The sequence below is a fragment of the Capricornis sumatraensis genome, chromosome 6 (assembly GCF_032405125.1).
Source record: "Capricornis sumatraensis isolate serow.1 chromosome 6, serow.2, whole genome shotgun sequence".
Taxonomy (NCBI): domain Eukaryota; kingdom Metazoa; phylum Chordata; class Mammalia; order Artiodactyla; family Bovidae; genus Capricornis; species Capricornis sumatraensis.
In genome coordinates this window covers 30270197-30290916 of record NC_091074.1, presented here as the reverse complement: position 1 = coordinate 30290916, position 20720 = coordinate 30270197, and the positions used below count along the sequence as shown (strand labels likewise).

The following is a 20720-nucleotide window of genomic DNA, read 5'->3' as shown; positions in this document are numbered from 1 at the left end:
AAGGGAACCCTCCTACACTGTTGGTGGGAATGCAAACTAGTACAGCCACTATGGAGAACAGTGTGGAGATTCCTTAAAAAATTGCAAATAGAACTACCTTATGACCCAGCAATCCCACTGCTGGGTATACACACCGAGGAAACCAGAATTGAAAGAGACACATGTACCCCAATGTTCATCGCAGCACTGTTTATAATAGCCAGGACATGGAAACAACCTAGATGTCCATCAGCAGATGAATGGATAAGGAAGCTTTGGTACATATACACGATGGAGTATTACTCAGCCGTTAAAAAGAATTCATTTGAATCAGTTCTGATGAGATGGATGAAACTGGAGCCGATTATACAGAGTGAAGTAAGCCAGAAAGAAAAACACCAATACAGTATACTAACACATATATATGGAATTTAGAAAGATGGCAATGACGACCCTGTATGCAAGACAGGAAAAAAGACACAGCTGTGTATAATGGACTTTTGGACTCAGAGAGAGAGGGAGAGGGCGGGATGATTTGGGAGAATGGCATTCTATCATGTATACTATCATGTAAGAATTGAATCGCCAGTCTATGTCTGACGCAGGATACAGCATGATTGGGGCTGGTGCATGGGGATCACCCACAGAGATGTTATGGGGAGGGAGGTGGGAGGGGGTTTCATGTTTGGGAACACATGTAAGAATTAAAGATTTTAAAATTTAATAAAAAAAAATACAAAAAAAAAAAATAAAAAGTATTCTTCAGTATATGCATCAAAGAACTCCTAGGACAATGAATGTAACACTGAGATAGATTATATAACTGTATGGGTATTAGGGAGCACATTTTCTAGTGCTCAGATGCCGCAGATTTAGTGATGGAATCTCATTCATTATGTGAAAACCAAATAAACATTTATCCTACAAATGATTAGAAAGCAGGATTAACTCTACTTTATGAACATATAAGACTGTAAAATCATTTGTTATTGATAGAGAGTTAGATTGAAGTGTGGGAGGCAGATGCATTATTTTAAATTGTATTGTAGGTGACAGAATGAGAGTCAGTAATGTTTTAGTTCAAAGGAACCAGATTTTATCGATTCATCAAAATTTATCAAATGATTGTTATGTTTTGGGAACTGTATTTGGCCTTGAGCACATCAAGATAAATAAGGCATGCTCGCTCATCTCCAAACGGCAGTTGGAGAACCTGTTGTTCAGTTGTGTCTGATTCTTTTGTGACCCCATGAACTGCAGCCTGCCAGGCTCCTCTGTCCACGGGACTTCCCAGGCAAGAATACTGGAGTGGGTGCCATTTCCTTCTGCAAGGGATCTTCCTGACCCAGGGATTGAATCTGTGTCTCCTGCATTGCAGGCAGATTCTTTACCCCTGAGCTACCAAGGAAGTCCCGTTAGAGAAGACATATACATAGATGAATACTATACAATATGGTATATATTCCAGTCTAGGTAGGTAGGAAGGCCAAAGTACAACTGAGTGATCAGTTTCACTTGAGGGGAGTATTGTAATCAGGGAAGATTTCAGAGGAAAAACGATGTTTTGTTCAGTGAGTAAGCATTTTGCAGACAGATAAGGAAGAAGGGCATCCCAGGCAGAGGGAAGAGTGTATGAAAAGGCAAAATGACATTTGACAATAAACTACACGGAGGAAACTACAATTAGGAGGAGCTGAAGTGTGGGGCACACCATGAAGCACCAGTCACATCAAGGCCATGGCAGTAGAAAGTAACAAATTCCTTCCTTTGTGGGGGTACAGAGAGGTCCTTAGATCCTCCAGACAGTTCCTACATCCTGATACTCTAAGTAAGACTTTAGTAGGATCTCACAGATCCAGGAATCAGAGCAAATGCCAGGGACCTTAAAGGCATTTTGTCCAACACAGTTGTTGATTTTGCCTGACTCAGAGGACTCGTGGAGGATATAGGCCTTGAGTTTCTGGTAGCCATTTTATGACACACGGAGCCTGAAAGCAGAGCAACATAAAGGGGCTTAGTAGACAGACAGGAGAACATTAGGTCCTGGCAACATGGTTCCACCCCTGGATTAAGACTCACCTGAAACATGTCTGCTCCTGGACACAAACCAGTTTGAAGTTTTTGCTTAAGTTAGTTGTTTTTTTCTTTTTTTTTTCTGTTTTGGTCAGTTGTTACCTAATGAACCTGGCATCTTCATTTTATAGTTCAGGAGACTAACCCATGATGGCAAAGTCACTTGTTGTTAAGGGCCTCATTAAAAATTGAAACTTGAACTCAGGTCTCTTCACTTAGGTCAGAATTAGGAATACCCAGCATTTAAAAACTGTCTGCATGTGAGGGTCTCAATATGCATATACTTAGAAATCTTTTTTGCAGTAACCTCATATTTGAGAGTGTGACCGAGTTTATTTAAAAATGCATTTCTACATAACTGGTTTAGAGGGAGCATTCAACCAAGACGCTGACATTGTTGGTTCTTGGCCCACTTTTGCCACTAATTACCTTTGTGACCTTGGGCTTATCTCTCTGGGCCTTAGTGGTTCATGAGACATAATTATATCTAAATCTTCTTTCATTTCTATGATTCTAAGCATAAATACACCCAATTTTTAATTATCCATGTTACATATGGCTCTATTCTCTGGGGAAAGCTTCCTTTTGAACAGTTTTGATATCACTGGGTTTAGCTTCACAGATACTAATTAGGGGATAGGTGTTGCAAAAGAGAATAATTATTTCTAAGCAGTATTGCTTACGTACTTTTGTATTCTCATATGCAATCTGATATTGTTAGCAGCTTCAGAGTACGAAACAATGCCTTCTAATCCAGGAAATGTGTGATTCCAGATAGGAGTGGTATTAGACAGAGGAAAGACCTATCACTGTGCATCAGTTGGAAAGGTGATGCCACAGTGTTCAGCAGTCAGAAGGAGGAACAGACAGAGTCCCAAGAAGCACAGGCAGATTGGGAACCACACATGTGTACACAAAAGCACATTCTTGCCCACACAGAATGGGTTTTTTTTTTTTTTTTTCACCAGTAGTCTTCTGCAGATCTGCACCACAGTGATCACTGTGGATAACTGTCTTTTCAGAGTAGTTGCCTGTGAAGTTAACAACAACTTGCTAATATTTTTCTTTACAAGATATCATGAACACTTAATGCTTGATGAATTCTTTTGGATAATTTTTGTGTAATATAATGATTCATTTGATTCACCAAAGTAATTTTCCAGCTTATATAAAGACCAACTTCAGTCAGTTTCTTAGCCTGTCCCCATTTTAACAGTTCCATTGGCTGGAAGATGACCCTGGAGTTCTGTGACCTCATTGAGGAGTCTTAGGGAGGGACAAAGATGCTGGCTGGGTCTGTAGTTTACTAGAGCCAGATTCCATTTCTTGTCTAATTCTTGCCTATCTGGCCATGCACACACAACTTGAGCTCTCTAATCCTCAGTTTTGTCATCAGTCAAATGGGAATAATGATATTTCCCTCAAAAGACTGCCCAACACAGTGATCATTTATAGCATAGCCTGGATGTTACTAGGTAATTATTAGTGAGGTTTTCTTGGGACTGTGTTCAAGTGACACATTAGGTTCCAAAGAGGAAAAACAGCAGAAGCATGAGATGGTCTAATTTTCAAGGTAGATGCACAGCATGAAGATGCACCATAGTTTGATAAGTTCATTTGACCATAAGACAAACTGGTAGAATTTGTCCTAGTTAATTACTACCTTGCTTTGTTACTTTGGGAAAAGTATTTAGGCAGGTCCTTTACCATCTGAGCTACCAGAGAAGCCCATTTTACTTTTATAGATTTTTACTTATTCATAGTTATACTGAGAATACTATTGCTATCTTGCTTCATAGAAACTGAAAGAAGATAATGAATATGAAAGTCTCTGAGACTAGAAAATGTAACTGTGAAAGTGCATGCTATTATTAGTACAATTAACATTAAAAGCTAATAATATTACAGGTCATTCATTTTTTTGCATAGTAAAAATAGTTATATTTATGTGTTAGCCCTACTGTTTATTAAAATATTATTTGCTCTGCTTATTAATTTCTGTTAGACTAATATTGCCTTCATACTTTATAAAGGGTCCTAGAAAGGCAATATTGTCATATATTTCAGGCAAAAGAGTAAAAAGGTAATAGCTATACATGTTAAATATAGCAATTGTTAATGTGTGTTTTTTTCTACCAAGAAAATAATCCTTTTCTTCTAAAGAGCCATTAAGTTTTAGAACAATATTTCCACTACTCAAAAAGATTGTGTGGAACATGTGTTAAATCATAAAACATTTCCCTCTGCAAAATATTTCTAAGAGCATTATGTGCATCTAGGCTAGGAAAGTATGCAAAAATCCCCTAGCATTTTCACGTCAAGCCACGTGTATTTAATATACACCACCTCAAAGAGGAACGTTATCACCCTAGCACTGTGTAGTAAGAAGAAAACAGAGATTTCTAAGAATATATGGGTGTAATTTTCTGTTAACTGAAAGTGATTGACAGTTCGTGGAAATCTGCCTTCAAAATAACCTCTGCAGCACCCTTAGTTTTATTAGCTGTGAAGGAAACTGCTTGTTTCTTACCCATTTAGCTATCAGAAGCTGTTTTTTTTTTTTTTGCCATCCTAATTGCCTAAATCCCTATGGATATATCATGTAAAATCCGTGTTTATTTAGTTTTTAAAATACAATTGTTTTTTTTTCCCATTTGAGAGTTGGCTGAAATAAGATCATGTACAGAAAACTACATGTAGTCTAGACCTAAAGTCATTATATGTACCTGGGGGATTGTAATAAAGTTTGAGGTCCTAGAATTTTAAGGTGATTTTTCTGAAGGGAGAAGCTTTATTCCATTTCACGTGCATGGATACAGAACAACTAAACTGTGCTGGTAAAAACTGTAACCCCCAAATAAAAAAGGGGAACTTGGAAGAAAAAGTCAAGCTGAATTAATTTTATCTGCAGAACTTGGCTTAAGGGAGATTATGAAACTATCACCAAAAAAAAAAGGATTTGATAGAGGAGGAAGTGAAGCACTTGAGAAGCTTGCCTGGTCACTTTGGGATGCATAGTACACTCTAAACTTCAGACTACATCTATCTGCTTCTTTCTGCCTCCCAGCTAAACTCTTTCTCCATGCCAACACTCGCAGGGTGCTGCTTACCCAGATGCCACTGCTGGGAGCTAGAGCCTGGGGGTAGACTGCATTGGAGAATGAGTTTCTTGGGACCATTTTGCTTTTCTTGGACTTTACTGGGTTCCTGCACTTCCCTATGGCCCATCCTGTCCTCAGCTCTGAGTTCAGAAAAAGGATCTTCATACTTATGGATCTTGGTTCAGAGAAAGTCTTTGTTCTGAAAAAGCTGATATCCTAAGCCAAATTAGTTTTCTGTGGAATTTTCATGAGCTCATATCCATAGTTTAGACTTCCATCTGTTCTGCCACGACGTTCTAGACCGTTATTCCTCTGTGCGATGGGTATACCACTGGTGGTGGAAGAGAAAAATTTAGGCGGTAATGGATAAATGTTTAATTGCTATATACTATCAATGCATATAAATATATTAGTTTTCCATTTATGACAGTGATGTAAAGTTCCTTCCTTAAATACATCTAAATGAAAAATATGAGTTATTTAAAGATGTTTATTAATAAGATCTCAGGTATGGTAAAAAATATGAAATTGGCATGTAGCTACTTGAGGTTAGGGAAGCACCGTCATATACTCTAGGCTATCTCCTTACTTACTCTTAGGACCATAAACTAGTCAGAGTCTCTCAAAAGTCAGGATGTCCTTGGCATGTTGGCCTTTACCTTAAGAATGTCAGGCGATGATGAGGAAATATACCTCAGGAGATTCTAGGAGATCTTTGACATAGAGAATGGTGATAAATATGAAAGAAGGAGTCACAAGGTACAACAGGGGTAGAGGAAAGGACATTGACATTTAGCAGTTGGGATACTGGAAATGTTTACTGAAAGAAGAAATCTTTACTGGGATGAGCAGGAGTTAGCCAGGTGGAGAAGAAAGGAATGAGGTAATCTAAGCTTATTTCTTAAGCCACAGCTCCCAGTGGTGAGCTTTTGAGCTTTGTCTGGGGGAGATGGGAAGAATTGAGCTATCTGTAACTTCATTCCTATTATTCAAGTGTATGTACAGCTTGATTTTTACTGATTCTCCTGCAGAGGATGGAACAGGGTGGTGATCTCCTCTATGACCAGTCTAACCCAAGGGGTGACAAGGAAATAGCAAAAGAGGTGAATCATCTAAAGGATCACCACTCACTTGAAATTAAGGAGCAGGAATGAGAAGGGATTTCTCCTTATATTTAATACATTCCAGAAATGTCTCATTTCATTGTCTGAGAGTGTCTCGCAGCAAGGAAATTATGCATTCCTAAGGGACTCGACTCAAACCTCTGCAATACTTGGAGGGGTGACGGAGGAACAAATGTTGGCGAGCGTGCTCTTCTCGGTGGGGTTTGCATCTTTCCTTATGAAGTCAGGCATGTTTGATAGAAAAGTCAACCACTGGCAGCCTTAGTTTGGAGAGAGAGGTTTGAGTTCCTTTTCAAACTTTTTCAGAATGACGCAGAACAGGAGTGTCTAATAGAAATATAATGTGAGCTACATAGATCATTATAAGTTTTTAATAAACACATCATAGAAGTAAAAAGAAAGAAGTGAAATTAATCTTAACAATATATTTTAACTCAATATACATCTAAAATGTTTTAGAATAAAAATATATAAAATACTGAAATATTTTGTATTTCTTTCCATGTAAATATTTGATATCTGGGGCATATTTTCCACATACAGCCCACATCAATTAGGATGCTAAATTGTCATTGAAAATAATATTTAGATCTCATAATGTTGAAAAACTAAATTTATGTATCTAAAATGTCTTAAAGTTTTCTCAAAACTGAGTTAAATATTGGTTTAAATAAAATAATTATAGTTTTTCAATTAAGTTAAAAGAAAATAAAATTTCAGTGCCTCAGTTCCACTATCTGTGTGTCAGATACACAACTGCACACGAGGCTAGTGGCAACTGTATCTGGATGACAGGGTAGAAGAAAAAATCAAAATAAACTTTTTGGGTCATGTTTCATTCCTTTTCTTCTGTAATGATTACCAAAGTAGGAATTTCTTAGCAAGCTGGGTAATGAAAGTACCTTAGACAAAGGTTCAGAAAACCTTGCTCTAGACCAAGCTCCATTGTTGATCATGCTCTCCGGTAATTTGAGGAGAATGACACCTGCTTCTCTGCCTTGCTGGGTTTTGCAAAAGATGCTCTGAAGATCCAGAGAAGTCCTAAGTGACAAATTTATGGGGCCTGAATGGTCTTCAAATATCTTAACAGATGGTTCTCAAAAGCTTGTCCACAGGCCAAATGATTTTCTTCCATATTTTTGAGCTTCTTTTTCATCCAAACTTTTCTTAAACAAATTTACCAACTCTAATTCCTTCAACAATTCCCCCTTACCCTCCCCAGGTCATTATTTTAATTTCGCTATCATGGTTCTTCTCAAGTGAGCGTGTTCTTGTGTTTGTCTCTATGTTTCTTAATTGCACTGTCTTGAACTGAATGCACTTAAGATAAGATGTGACCAGTTGTAAGGTTGAGTAGGGCAGCCTCTAGCTTTTGTACTTGCTTGCTTTTCAGTTTTTTTCTTTTTTGGTAGCCGCAGACATTTGACTCATATCAAGCTTATCAGTAACTGAAGCCCCTGTTTTCCCTCTTCCTGTACTTGTTTGATTAGTTTTGTTGCACTTTCTGAAATGCCTCCTTTTTTTTTTTTGAAAACAAAACAAAACAAAACAAAACCCCCCCTAGAAACCCCAACAGTTGGTCTTCTCTCTACACTACTATCGATACCTTTTCTTACCCATCTTGGGCTTCCCATGTGGCTCGGCTGGTAAAGAATCCGCCTGCAATGTGGGAGACCTGGGTTTGATCCCTGGGTTGGGAAGATCCCCCGGAGAAGGAAAAGGCTACCCACTCCAGTATTCTGGTCTGGAGAATTCCATGGACTGTATAGATCATGGGGGTCGCAAAGAGTTGGACACGACTGAGCGACTTTCAGTCACTTTACCCATCTAAAGTTTTAAGCCATATTGTGCTCAATTTAAAAAAAAAATATTTTAAATTGGAAGGTAACTGCTTTACAATGTTGTGTTGGTTTCTGCTGTACAACGAGAAACAGTCATATTTTCTCCCTCCTACCCCTCTAGATTGTTACAGAGTGCCAGACTGGGCTCCTTTTAACAGCGGGTGTAAAGTGGCTTGAGAAATCTTAGTGAAATGCCTCTCAAACTTTAGTGCACACACATCTATACTGGGGATTACGTTAAACGCTAACGCTGATTCAGGAGATCTGGGGTAGGTTCAAGACTTTACATTTCTAACAAGCTCCCATGGATCACGTTTCGTACTACAAAATCTTTTAGGGTCTCTGAAGGGTTTTCTTTCTTCCATATTTTTCTTCCAATCTTTCTCCCATATTTTCTTCATTATCTGATGAATATGCATTTTCTTACTGTTAACCAGCTCTGAGATCCTTTACAATCTTAGCTGGGGCTTATGTGTGCAGCATTTTGAGAGTCTCAGTTTCTTAAGGGAAGAAGCCATCTATACTCTTCCTCTGGGTTTTCTCATAGTCTGATAAAATGAAGTGTTAATAAATGGTGCTGATTTTTACTGGGTTTGTTTGGCTCTCTGGTGAGAGCTGGACAAGGCCACAGTCATGCAAAACTTACTGAGGAGGCAGTAACACCAAAGTGGCTGTCGGTCTCTGCAGAGTATTTTTTCAATTCGCTTTATGGCATTTTTGATTTCCTCAGTCTTAACTCATTTCATTGAAATTAAAAAGAGACAAATGCAAAACATAAATATCAGAGATTCTTTATTTTCATTTGTGTGGGGAAGAGAGGAAGGCTGAAAGAAGATGTGAAGTTTGCTGTAGATGAGGAAACAATTTGTGGAAAAGTGAATTTACCGGGTTAGAAGGTTCTGAGTTCCTCAGCGCTGTTCATACTCTCAGATGTAGACTCAAAGTGAGGTAAAAAGTGGTTTTTTTTTTTTTTTCCTGCAGAATGGAAATTTGCCCCAGGTTTTCTTTTCTTTCCATTTTTTTTCTCCTTTATCATCTATAGATCTACATTTCCCCTGATGCCCCTGTCCTTCCTGCACTGTTACAGCTCCTTTTTCTCAATCTTCTTGGATTCATCCAGCCCTGCACTGCACTTGTCACACTTCTTTGAAAATCTACTGTGTGACAAAGTGTCTTTCTAGTAATACAGATAGCCTTCACTCAGTACCTTTGTTGTGGTTTCTGTAGAGTCATATAGAGCAACGTTGCTTTATGGAAATGAATTTGAATCTTCAAGGGTGTGGAAAATCACATGTGTTTCACCCTTACATGTCTGAAAGGTGCCACTGGAGTATTTTTTTTGCTCTCTACTAAATCTCAGAGGGGTGCTGAGTTAAGTACCTGCCAAAGGCATGGGTTGGTAAGGAGACTCAGGTAGGCTCTGTGCAGTCAAATGCAGCCAGCTGGGTTTGTGTATGAAAGGACTGGGTTTTCCCCAGGCTGCTGGTAATGATGCAAGAACAGACTTTCCCCTCCCTGGCTTCCTGGAGTAAAATGGCTGCCAACGTATTTGGAACAGAACTTGCAAATGTACCAATCGCTGGAAGACAGTATTTTGATAGTTTTGTGTTCACTGTGATCACCTGGCATCCACTTTCTTCTTAGGGAAGGGTTCTGGAATATCATTAGCTGATGCAAGCTTGTGACATGGCTTGTGGCATGACATTTGCTCAGGATGCACTGTTGGCATGGGGCAGGGGGCAGTCTTATTTGTGCTGGGACTCCCTCAGGAACACAAGTTACAGGAGTTTTAGTGGAGCCCATCAGGCAGCAGAGAGAAACCAGACACAATGGGGAATGTTTAACAATTAAAACCAGCCCTTGCTTGTGTGGTCCTGTGTTTCAACACATCATTCTAATAAAATGGACAGCTGGGAGGAAGAATGGATTTCTGGTAGGTTATGAAGCCAAAAACCTGTTGAACATTCTTTATAAGGTAGTGGAGAAAATGTCAAAAGCCTTAAAATTTCAGGGAAGTTACTTAACAGCTCTGATTACCACAGGCCACCAGGCTGTTGGGTCATGGGATCATGGGTGCATAATGAAGAAAATAAGAGGTGGGCTGAGTTAGACTCAGAAACAATTTCAAAATGTACTAGGACTCACTAGGAGACTAGTTCTTTTTATTTTTTAAAAAAATAAAGCTTTTTTTTTTCATTGAGAAATAATAACTATGCTCATTAAAAATACTGTAAGATGTCACTTATGAAAAATAAACAGTATGATTTCTGCTTCCACCACCCATTCATAATGTGGTGTATTCTTTCAGAGTTATCCTCTATGCTTTTAACAAAAACATAATTATGTCCATATGGTAGATACAATTTTGACTCCTTTTGAAATTTTAGCTTATCAAAGTCTATTTTCTGTTGTTTCAAAGTTGGCAGGCACAATTTGTCATGTGAGTTTTAATGACTGCTTTTGTAAGTTTGAGCCAAAAATTACTTATTCATTCCTATGATGTTAGGCTTTTTTTTGGTATTATAACTACTGAGGCCTCATGTCTTGACTATTTTGAATTAATTCCTCAAAATTAATTCTTAGGGAGGCTATTTACTTTTCTGTGATGGGCAGAGTCTAGTGGATTTATCATAGAATTCTTGTGTGATTTAAGAGCATAGTGTTGTCTAGGTCAGTGTCTACAACTATATTGTCCACCTAGTGGCACTTGAATCACCCAGGTCACTCTCTGCTCCAGCCTCACTTACAACCAGCGGGCTCAGACCTGTCTGGCTGGACTAAGAGGAAGGGATTCTGGGGATGAAAGAAACAGGAACTAATTGCTCTTCTGAGTGAAGTATGCAAATTGATTCAAGAGAGCCCCTGGGACATGTGCTCAGTGAGCTGAAATCCCTGCTTTAAGTGCACTTAACAGTTAGTCTTTTGCGGGGGAATTGAGTTGGGGGGAACTGGGGGGGAGTGGGTTTGTTCACCGGCCCTGTAATCTTGGGCAAGTCTCTTAACCCCCTGAGACTCAGTTTTTCCATCTGGTACCTAACCTCTTGAAGGGTTGATGAAGCAATTAGAGGAAATGCTTGTAAAATAATTAACATAGCAATTAGAGGAAATGTTTGTAAAAGAATTAACATAGCACCTGGTCTAAAATGAAAACTCAATAAAAGTTAGCAAGCACCATCATCATAATAGTTGTTGCTGTGTCTTGCTAATCTCTTTTCTCAAGGGCTTCACTCTGCCTCCCTAGTCCTTCAAATATCCCCAGGCACAGTTTCTGGAATTAGGATGTTTCACTCCCTGATAAAGAATATTGGTATGCTTTCAAACTGTGATGCTGGAGAAGACTATTGAGGACCCCTTGGACAGCAAGGAGATCAAACCAGAAAATTCTAAAGGAAATCAATCCTGAATATTCATTGGAAGGACTGATGCTGAAGCTGAAGCTGAAGCTCTGATACTTTGGCCACCTGATGCAAACAGCAGACTCATTGGAAAAGACCCTAATGCTGGGAAAGATTGAAGGCAGGAGGAGAAGGGTGCAACAGAGGAGAAATGGTTGGATGGCATCACCAACTCAATGAACATGAGTTTGGGCAAACTACAGGAGATGATGAAGGACAGGGAAGCCTGGGGTGCAAAGAGTCTGACATAACTGAGTGACTCAACAACCGTAACAAAGCTGATCTGACCACCTAACTAGCCCACCTCCAGAAAATGAACTCTCTCCAGACTGTTTCCCTTTATTTCTGCCTGAGCTTACCCGAGCTTCTACTTTTCTTTTCTTCTATCTGAGCTTAAGCTTTAGGTATTGCTTAAGGCAAGAACACTCAGAACTTTATGTTTAGAGAGGAGAGTATAATTATGTACTGTATGCCCTTTATGTGTGGTAAATTGGGCCTATACAAGACATATAGAGAATTGTGTTTATTAGCTTATTTAGTGTCAAGATACCCTCTGGTTAGCTGGTAGTTAGGTAAGTCAGACCTGGGCAGTGGATGAACCAAATCACACAAATTCCCACTTGGCTGAGCTGTATAATCTGTGCAGGCCTCAGGTATGAGTCCTGGGAAGAAATGTGGAAGAACAAATGCCACATCAGAGGATGTTCATGACTGGTGATTACTAGAGGTCCAGGCAAGTGAAGTGACTTGAAAATTGCTCAGTTGTGTCCGACTCTTTGCAACCCCATGGCCTATACAGTCCATGGAATTCTCCAGCCCAGAATACTGGAGTGGGTAGCCTTTCCCTTCTCCAGAGGATCTTTGCGACCCAGAAACCAATCCGGGGTCTCCTGCATTGCAGGCAGATTCTTTAACAACTGAGCTATCAGGGAAGCCCAGAGGTCCAGGTAGGAGAAAGGCAATTGGGATGAAGAAAGCCTAACTTGGGATTTATTTGCTGAAAAGGAAACTAGGAGCCAGAGGAGAAAATGAAACAGGAATTACATAGATTTGTGCCATAATAGCAAAAAGAATTATATTAGCTAAATAATTCTAATAGCTTGCTATCTTCCAGTCCCTGTATCTATATTAAGAGATTTATAAATTTCATCCATCCAAATCTCATTTAATAGGTATTAGTATTATCTTCATTTTCCTCATGAGAAAATTGAATCTTAGAGAGATGAACTAATTTGCTCAAGGTTATAGACATGTAATTAGCAAAGCAGGGATTTGAATTTAGATGTGTTTTCCTCTAAAGCTTAGGTTCACATAGATCTGGCAGCACTGGAAAGACAGACGAAGTGGGATGGTGGCTGGGGAACTAGAAGCAGAGTGACCACCAATTCAGTGACTTCTGGATTCAAGAGAGAGATGAAGGGCTTCCCTGGGGGCTCCATGGTGAAAAAAAAAAATCTGCCTACCAATGCAGGAAACATGGGTTTGATCCCTGATCCAGAAAGATCCTACATGCCACGGAGCAACTAAGCCCAGGTGCCACAACTACTGAGTCTGTGTTCTAGAGTCTGGGAGCTGCAACTGCTGAGACTCTGTGCCCTAGAGCCCATGCTCCACATAAAAGAGTAGCCCGCACTCACCACAACGAGAGGAAAGCCCCTACAGCAGTGAAGACGGCATAGCCAAAAATAAAAAGATAGTACATAGAATTATGTTTAAAAAGAGAGACGTGAGGGTATAGAGTAAAGGAGCTGCCACAGGAGTGGAGATGAAGATACATATACATAATCTCGTAAGACTGTGTGCTACAACAGTGGCTTCCAGCTCTGGAAGAGTATCAGTTCTTTGTGGAAGTTCAACATATTTATTTTTGAAAGTAGATTCCCACAGTATATGTACCTCAGTTCAGTTCAGTTCAGTTCAGTCGCTCGGTCGTGTCCCACTCTTTGCGACCCCATGAATCGCGGCACACCCGGCCTCCCTGTTCATCACCAACTCACGGAGTTCACTCAGACTCACGTGCATCGAGTCAGTGATGCCATCCAGCCATCTCATCCTCGGTCGTCCCCTTCTCCTCCTGCCCCCAGTCCCTCCCAGCATCAGAGTCTTTTCCAATGAGTCAACTCTTCGCATGAGGTGGCCAAAGTACTGGAGCTTCAGCTTTAGCATCATTCCTTCCAAAGAAATCCCAGGGCTGATTTCCTTCAGAATGGACTGGTTGGATCTCCTTGCAGTCCAAGGGACTCTCAAGAGTCTTCTCCAACACCACAGTTCAAAAGCATGAATTCTTCAGCACTCAGCTTTCTTGACAGTCCAACTCTCACATCCATACATGACCACAGGAAAAACCATAGCCTTGACTAGACGGACCTCAGTTGGCAAAGTAATGTCTCTGCTTTTGAATATACTATCTAGGTTGGTCATAACTTTTCTTCCAAGGAGTAAGCATCTTTTAATTTCATGGCTGCAATCACCATCTGCAGTGATTTTGGAGCCCCCAAAAATAAAGTCTGACACTGTTTCCACTGTTTCCCCATCTATTTCCCATGAAGTGATGGGACCAGATGTCATGATCTTCGTTTTCTGAATGTTGAGCTGTAAGCCAACTTTTTCACTCTCCTCTTTCACTTTCATCAAGAGGCTTTTTAGTTCCTCTTCACTTTCTGCCATAAGGGTGGTGTCATCTGCATATCTGAGGTTATTGATGTTTCTCCCAGCAATCTTGTTCCAGCTTGTGTTTCTTCCAGTCCAGTGTTTCTCATGATGTACTCTGCATAGAAGTTAAATAAGCAGGGTGACAATATACAGCCTTGATGTACTCCTTTTCCTGTTTGGAACCAGTCTGTTGTTCCATGTCCAGTTCTAACTGTTGCTTCCTGACCTGCATACAGATTTCTCAAGAGGCAGGTCAGGTGGTCTGGTATTCCCATCTCTTTCAGAATTTTCCACAGTTTCTGGTGATCCACATAGTCAAAGGCTTTGGCATAGTCAATAAAGCAGAAATAGATTTTTTTCTGGGACTCTTGCTTTTACCATGATCCAGTGGATGTTGGCAATTTTATCCCTGGTTCCTCTGCCTTTTCTAAAACCAGCTTGTACATCTGGAAATTCATGGTTCACATATTGCTGAAGCCTGGCTTGGAGAATTTTGAGCATTACTTTACTAGCATGTGAGATGAGTGCAATTGTGCAGTAGTTTGAGCATTCTTTGGCATTTCCTTTCTTTGGGATTGGAATGAAAACTGACCTTTTCCAGTCCTGTGGCCACTGCTGAGTTTTCCAAATTTGTTGGCATATTGAGTGCAGCACTTTCACAGCATCATCTTTCAGGATTTGAAACAGCTCAACTGGAATTCCATCACCTCCACTAGCTTTGTTCATAGTGATGCTTTCTAAGGCCCACTTGACTTCACATTCCAAGATGTCTGGCTCTAGATTAGTGATCACATCATCATGATTATCTGGGTCATGAAGAACTTTTTTGTATAGTTCTTCTGTGTATTCTTGCCACCTTTTCTTAATATCTTCTGCTTCTGTTAGGTTCATACCATTTCTGTCCTTTATCGAGCCCATCTTTGCATGAAATGTTCCCTTGGTATCTCTAATTTTCTTGAAGAGATCTCTAGTCTTTCCCATTCTGTTGTTTGCCTCTATTTCTTTGCATTGATTACTGAAGAAGGCTTTCTTATCTCTCCTTGCTATTCTTTGGAACTCTGCATTCGGATGCTTATATCTTTCCTTTTATCCTTTGCTTTTCACCTCTCTTCTTTTCACAGCTATTTGTAAGGCCTCCTCAGACAGCCATTTTGCCTTTTTGCATTTCTTTTCCATGGGGATGCTCTTCATCCCTGTCTCCTGTTAGAACCTCTGGGGCAGGACTTGATATTTTCCCAAAGTACCCTAGTTCTGAAGCTCTGCCAGGTTTAAGAAACAGAGTTCTACTGCCCTTGATTCAGATGTTTAGGGTGGAACATGAGAGATGGAGGATTCTAGGACGACATTCAAATTTCTGAATTTTGTGACTGAGTGAATTACAGGCACACTCCACCGAGCTAGGAAATAACAATGGTTTTGAAGGGTAAGATGCTGAGTTCAGTTTTGGACATGTTGAGATGTAGTAGACCTGTGGGGAGCTGGATATCAGAGTCTAAAGCTTGGAGGAGAGGTCAAAGCTGCGAATTTAGATACGGGGATCGTTGGTATTTGGAGGGTGGTTGCTGTATTTCTCCAAATACCAATGACCCCGTATTTGGAATATTTGGAGAATTCCATGGACTGTATAGTCCATGGGGTTGCAAAGAGTCGGAGACGACTGAGGGCCTTTCACTTTCTGCTGTATATCTTACATGGAATTTTCAAAATATCCAAACCTCCAATTTTTTTCTCAATAATCAAATGGTCACTCTACATGTTAAGTACATTCACTTCCTGACCCGTGACTGAGTCTATTGCTTTTTAAATCTAAATAGCCACTTTTTAGCTTCTTCAGAGTCACTCACTGTTATGAGTACTCATTTGCATCATCTCATTGGATTCAAACTAACGATTTGCTAAAGTAAAATTTATTATCCCTATATTTTAGATGAAGAGATTTAGGGAAGTTGTGTAACTTGCCTAAAGTAATACAGAATTAAATAGTTGAGTCAGAATTTGAACCTAAGATTCTTTCTGACTCCAGCTTCAGAGCTTTCTAGCTATTTCACAATAGAGCTGGTCCTAAGTCAAGCAGACAATATTCACAGTACCTTTATTTTTACAGGCTAACTCCAAATTATGTTTAAATACAGAAAAATACATTTAGAAAAAATGAGTCCAATGCTTTTGAGACACAACCATATTTGGTAAAATGAGTTTATGTGTACTTTCCTGGGGTCAGTAGCATTAAACTGATCCAAGTACCTTTTGACCTTTGCCCAGTAGCCTGTAGGGTAGTTTCCTTTGTCTGTGCACTCAGAGAAAGGGGGTAGGGAGGGGTATGGCATTGATTTTTCTGTCTCAGGAAATTCTTTTGCATGGATTGACCTTCCAGGATTTTTCCAACTTGCTTTGGGTTATATATCCAACTTTGGGCTATAAATGAAACTAAATGGGCTCTTGGTACACCCAAATTGAAACTATGTCTCAGCACTAACATTGTTTTTCTTTAGATTTGGCTAGATACAGATATCTGCTACATTGTTTCGGTAGCACTGATAAGTATGAGAAAATGAAAGTAAAAGTGAAGTCGCTTGGTTGCCTCCAACTGTTTGCGACCCCTGATAGCCCACCAGGCTCCTCCATCCATGGGATTCTCCAGGCAAGAATACTGGAGTGGGTTGCCATTTCCTTCTCCAGAGGATCTTCCTGACCCGGGGATCGAACCCAGGTTTCCCACATTGCAGGCAGATACTTTAACCTCTGAGCCACCAGGGAAGCCCAAGTATGAGAAGACCTGGTCAAAAATATGCAGGCCATTATGAAGACTGGCAGGTTAGAGTCGATACACTGAAAGAACTTACATTCTTTTCTGCAAGATGAATCATACAGCTGAAACTATGTGGTATCATCTGGGCCAACAACCGTAATAACAATATTTACCCTCCAAGTGACAGATATCAAAGATAACAGCTACACCCAGATGACAACTCAGGGAACAATAGCCCAGCTTTTTGGAATGAGAACAGAATAAATGCTAATTGAGCAATATTCTTTCCAGGGGGATCTCAGCTATGGCAACACTATTAGAGATTTAATAGTCCCCAATACACTCTGGTTACTAAAATTCAAGATAAAAGTAAATTCTACCAGTATATAAAATATGGAAATATTTGGATGATGATTAAGGAGAGAATGTCTGTCAGTTAATTAAGAGTTGGATAGCTAGAATTTGCCCTCAGATGCACATAAGTATAAAGTATGGGAAATCTCACCCAGCTGTGAAAAGGCAAGCTTACCAATAAGTTTGTTTTCACCAACCCCACCCAGCCAAGTGCATTCCTATTGCCCAGGTGTGCCTGTTTATCCCCAAGTCCCAGCCACACCTACTCCCTGTTCTGGCCCCACACCAAGGAACATATAAAAAGCCCCTCCTTTGAGATCGCAGAATGTCTTGGAGTCACTATTGATTCTTGACCTACTTCCCCTTTTCCATCATATCTAGACATGTATCCCGACCTCTCTTCTATTCCACGGCTTGGCACATAGTAGGGGCTAAATATCTGTTTGTCACCTAGATTTGGTTTTGACTCTTGCTTTTCTATTCCTTCACATCTCAGCCTGTACCTTGGATCTCATTTCATAACCTCTTAATTTTGTTCTTTGGTATTTGGTTGCACAGACCCTCAGGAGGCAGGTTAGTTCAATGGAAAGAAGACAGGATTTAGAGTCAGAAAAGCCCAAGTTCAAATCTTGGTTCCATACTTACCAGTTTTGTAAACTCGAAGAAATCACTCCCTTACTTTGGCCCTACTTTACCATGTGTAAAATAGATAGCCAGTGGGAATTTGCTATGTGACTCAGGGAGCTCAGACTGGTGCTCTGTGACAACCTAGGGGGGTGGGATGAGGTGGGAGGTGGGAGGGAGGTTCAAGAGGGAGGGGACATATGTATACCTATGGCTGATTTATGTTAATATATGGAAGAAACCAACACAATATTGTAAAGCAATTATACTCCAGTTAAAGATAAATTTAAAAAATGACTGTATTATGGAGTAATTGTTTGGATGAAAACAGAATAAATACAAAGAACTTGGGACCCTTTATGTGCTCAATCAATATGTCAATATTTGTTGAATGGCCATTTCCTGTCGCATGTCTCAGTCCAGATCCAGCTTCAGTCATTTATTTGATTCCATTCATTCTGGAGTGTGGAATAAAGCCAAGAATTATGCTTAGAGTGCATTTATAACACTAGTAACTCAACTGAGATGAGTTGGAGGCTATCAGAACATCTCATTTGCAGGAGCTAAAGTTATCTGTCAGGACCAGATTAAAACATGGACAAGGCCTCTGCACAGGCAAGATAAAGATGCCCCTTCACATACTCCACATGTAAGTTAAAGTGTAAAAAAATATCTAATGAAGTTCAATGTTCTCATTTTCCCTCCATGATTTCTACTCTGCAGCTTTAAAGAATATTGTATTCTTAAAAGTAATAACAATCACAGCCACTTTTTTTTTTTTTTTTTTAACAATCACAGCCACTTTAAAAATTGGCCCGGCATTGCCCTTCAGGTCTTTCCTGCTCACAATAGCTGAGGCGGGTGGAATAAGGGAGGATTTTCAACCAACCAGTGTGTTTTAAATCCTTGAGATACAATTTTTTGAGAGTTTACTCTATTTGGACTCTTAAAAACAAAACAAAACTGTTAGTTTCCATTTTCTGTGTGTTTCTTGTCCGTTTGGCCCAGGTTTCTATTACTTGTGACACTGAAATAAGAGTTTTCTCCAACATTAATCCTTAGACTTTCTGCATGTCCTAACTTGTTCCAGTCTTGTGTTAAGGCAAGCCCATGGCAAGCAATGCGGACTGAAATTCAACAGCCATAACCCTCCTACTTCCTTGCCAAGAGAATCCCAACACTGTTCAGTTACTAAGCCCATAATCTTTTCTTTTTTTTTTTTCAGATAGTGGAGTGCAGTTTATTACACTGGTGGGCCCAAGGCAGAGTCTCCTCTTACCTAAGAACCCTGACCAGCTTTTGTGAAAACCTTATATACTCCATGAAAGCCCATAATCTTTATTGGTCCCTCCTTGGCCTCAGTGGATGAATGAGCATTAGGTTAAGGCAATCCTGATGTAATTCCTTTTCTTCCTGGTAATGTTTGATTTTATACAGGTGTAATCTTGCTTAAGAAATGTGGAGGCAAATAAGGGAACTTTTGGGTTTCTTCTGCTCTGGAAAGGGACAAAACGTTCATACTTTTCTGAATCTGGTTATTGTTGGATGAGAGCTGGTGCCATCCAGCTCTCCTGAGATGAGAAAACAAATACAAGGACAAAACTGACATGCTGAGAACGGCAGAAGAAACGATGGCGAGAACCTGGACCCTTGATGTCACTGAGTCACTGACTGAATCTGTGCTGAATCTATGCTGGAACTGTTAGGAATTAGTTCTTATCAAGATACTTTTAGTTATGTTTCCTAATGCTGTTGTTTAGTCACTAAGTTGTGTCTGACTCTTTTGCGACCCCACGGACTGTACTCTTCTGTCCCTGGGATTCCCCAGGCAAGAATATTGGAGTGGGGTGCTGTTTCCTTCTGCAGGAGTTCTTCCCAATGCAGGGATCAAATCCGTGTCTCTTGCATTAGCAGGTAGATTCTTTACCACTGAGCCACCTGGGAAACCCTGCATGTTTTCTATTATAAGCATTTAAAAGCATCCTAAGTAATTAATATTAAAGCCATCTCTCATAAAAATACTTTTTTTTTTTTTCAGGAAAGCTTATTAGAAATTGCTATTGCTGGTTATAAGACATCCTAAACAGACCGAATTTTCTAAAAGATTGTTAATCTCTGTAAAAATAAAAGGCATGACTTGATTAGCAATTGTTTAGTCTGGTGCTCCTCAAACTTCTATTATTTACATCCCAGTCTTATGATTTTATCATATCCTTGTGTCATCTGTACTAATAAAAACATTTTTAAGTTGTTCATTTTAAGTTGTTCTTTTTAATAGTATACTTATTTAAAAAGTAAACGTTCTTATTAACTAAAAATTGAAAACGGATTATTTGCCTTAAATAGAATAAAAAAAGAAATACCCCCCCCCCCAAAAAAAAATACCATGAGCTAAGTAATGTTATTAAATTCTTGTCAGATATATTTTCCAGTGAAGACTGAGCTGGAGGCCTGCTATTTCTGTTGAAAGGAGACACTAGGGAGTGTTACTGAAGTGGTAAAATAATCCCTATGCCAACTGGTACTATGCTCCTGCTGTAACTGGAAGCACTGAAAGAGTATGTCAAGGGAGACATCCATGACTAGCTGAGTTTATCTAAATGTCAAGCTGGTGCCATCTAAAATCATCTGATATTCCACCAGTGCTCTGATTGCCCCTAAAACTGACTTGGCAGACAGCCCTCTCAAGGGCCTGGCACCCTGAGCAATACGTCCTGTGGAGATGCTCACATTAACCTTGAGGAGAGGAAAAAAGGCCTAATAATCAGCCTTTGATTGTTGTGATTATAAAAGGACATAGGAAGTCAATGTTACAATGTTGTATCATA

General features: G+C 39.7%; 1 long non-coding RNA gene across 1 annotated transcript in view; it reads left to right on the top strand.

Annotated features, from left to right (window-relative positions):
* Window positions 1–20011, top strand: part of LOC138081099 (uncharacterized) — a 28632-nt gene extending 8621 nt beyond the window's left edge. The window contains exons 6-7 of the long non-coding RNA XR_011145009.1: window positions 18453–18541; window positions 19118–20011. This is a non-coding gene — a long non-coding RNA (uncharacterized lncRNA). The remainder of the gene's footprint in view (window positions 1–18452; window positions 18542–19117) is intronic.
* Window positions 20012–20720: the final 709 nt, after the last annotated feature.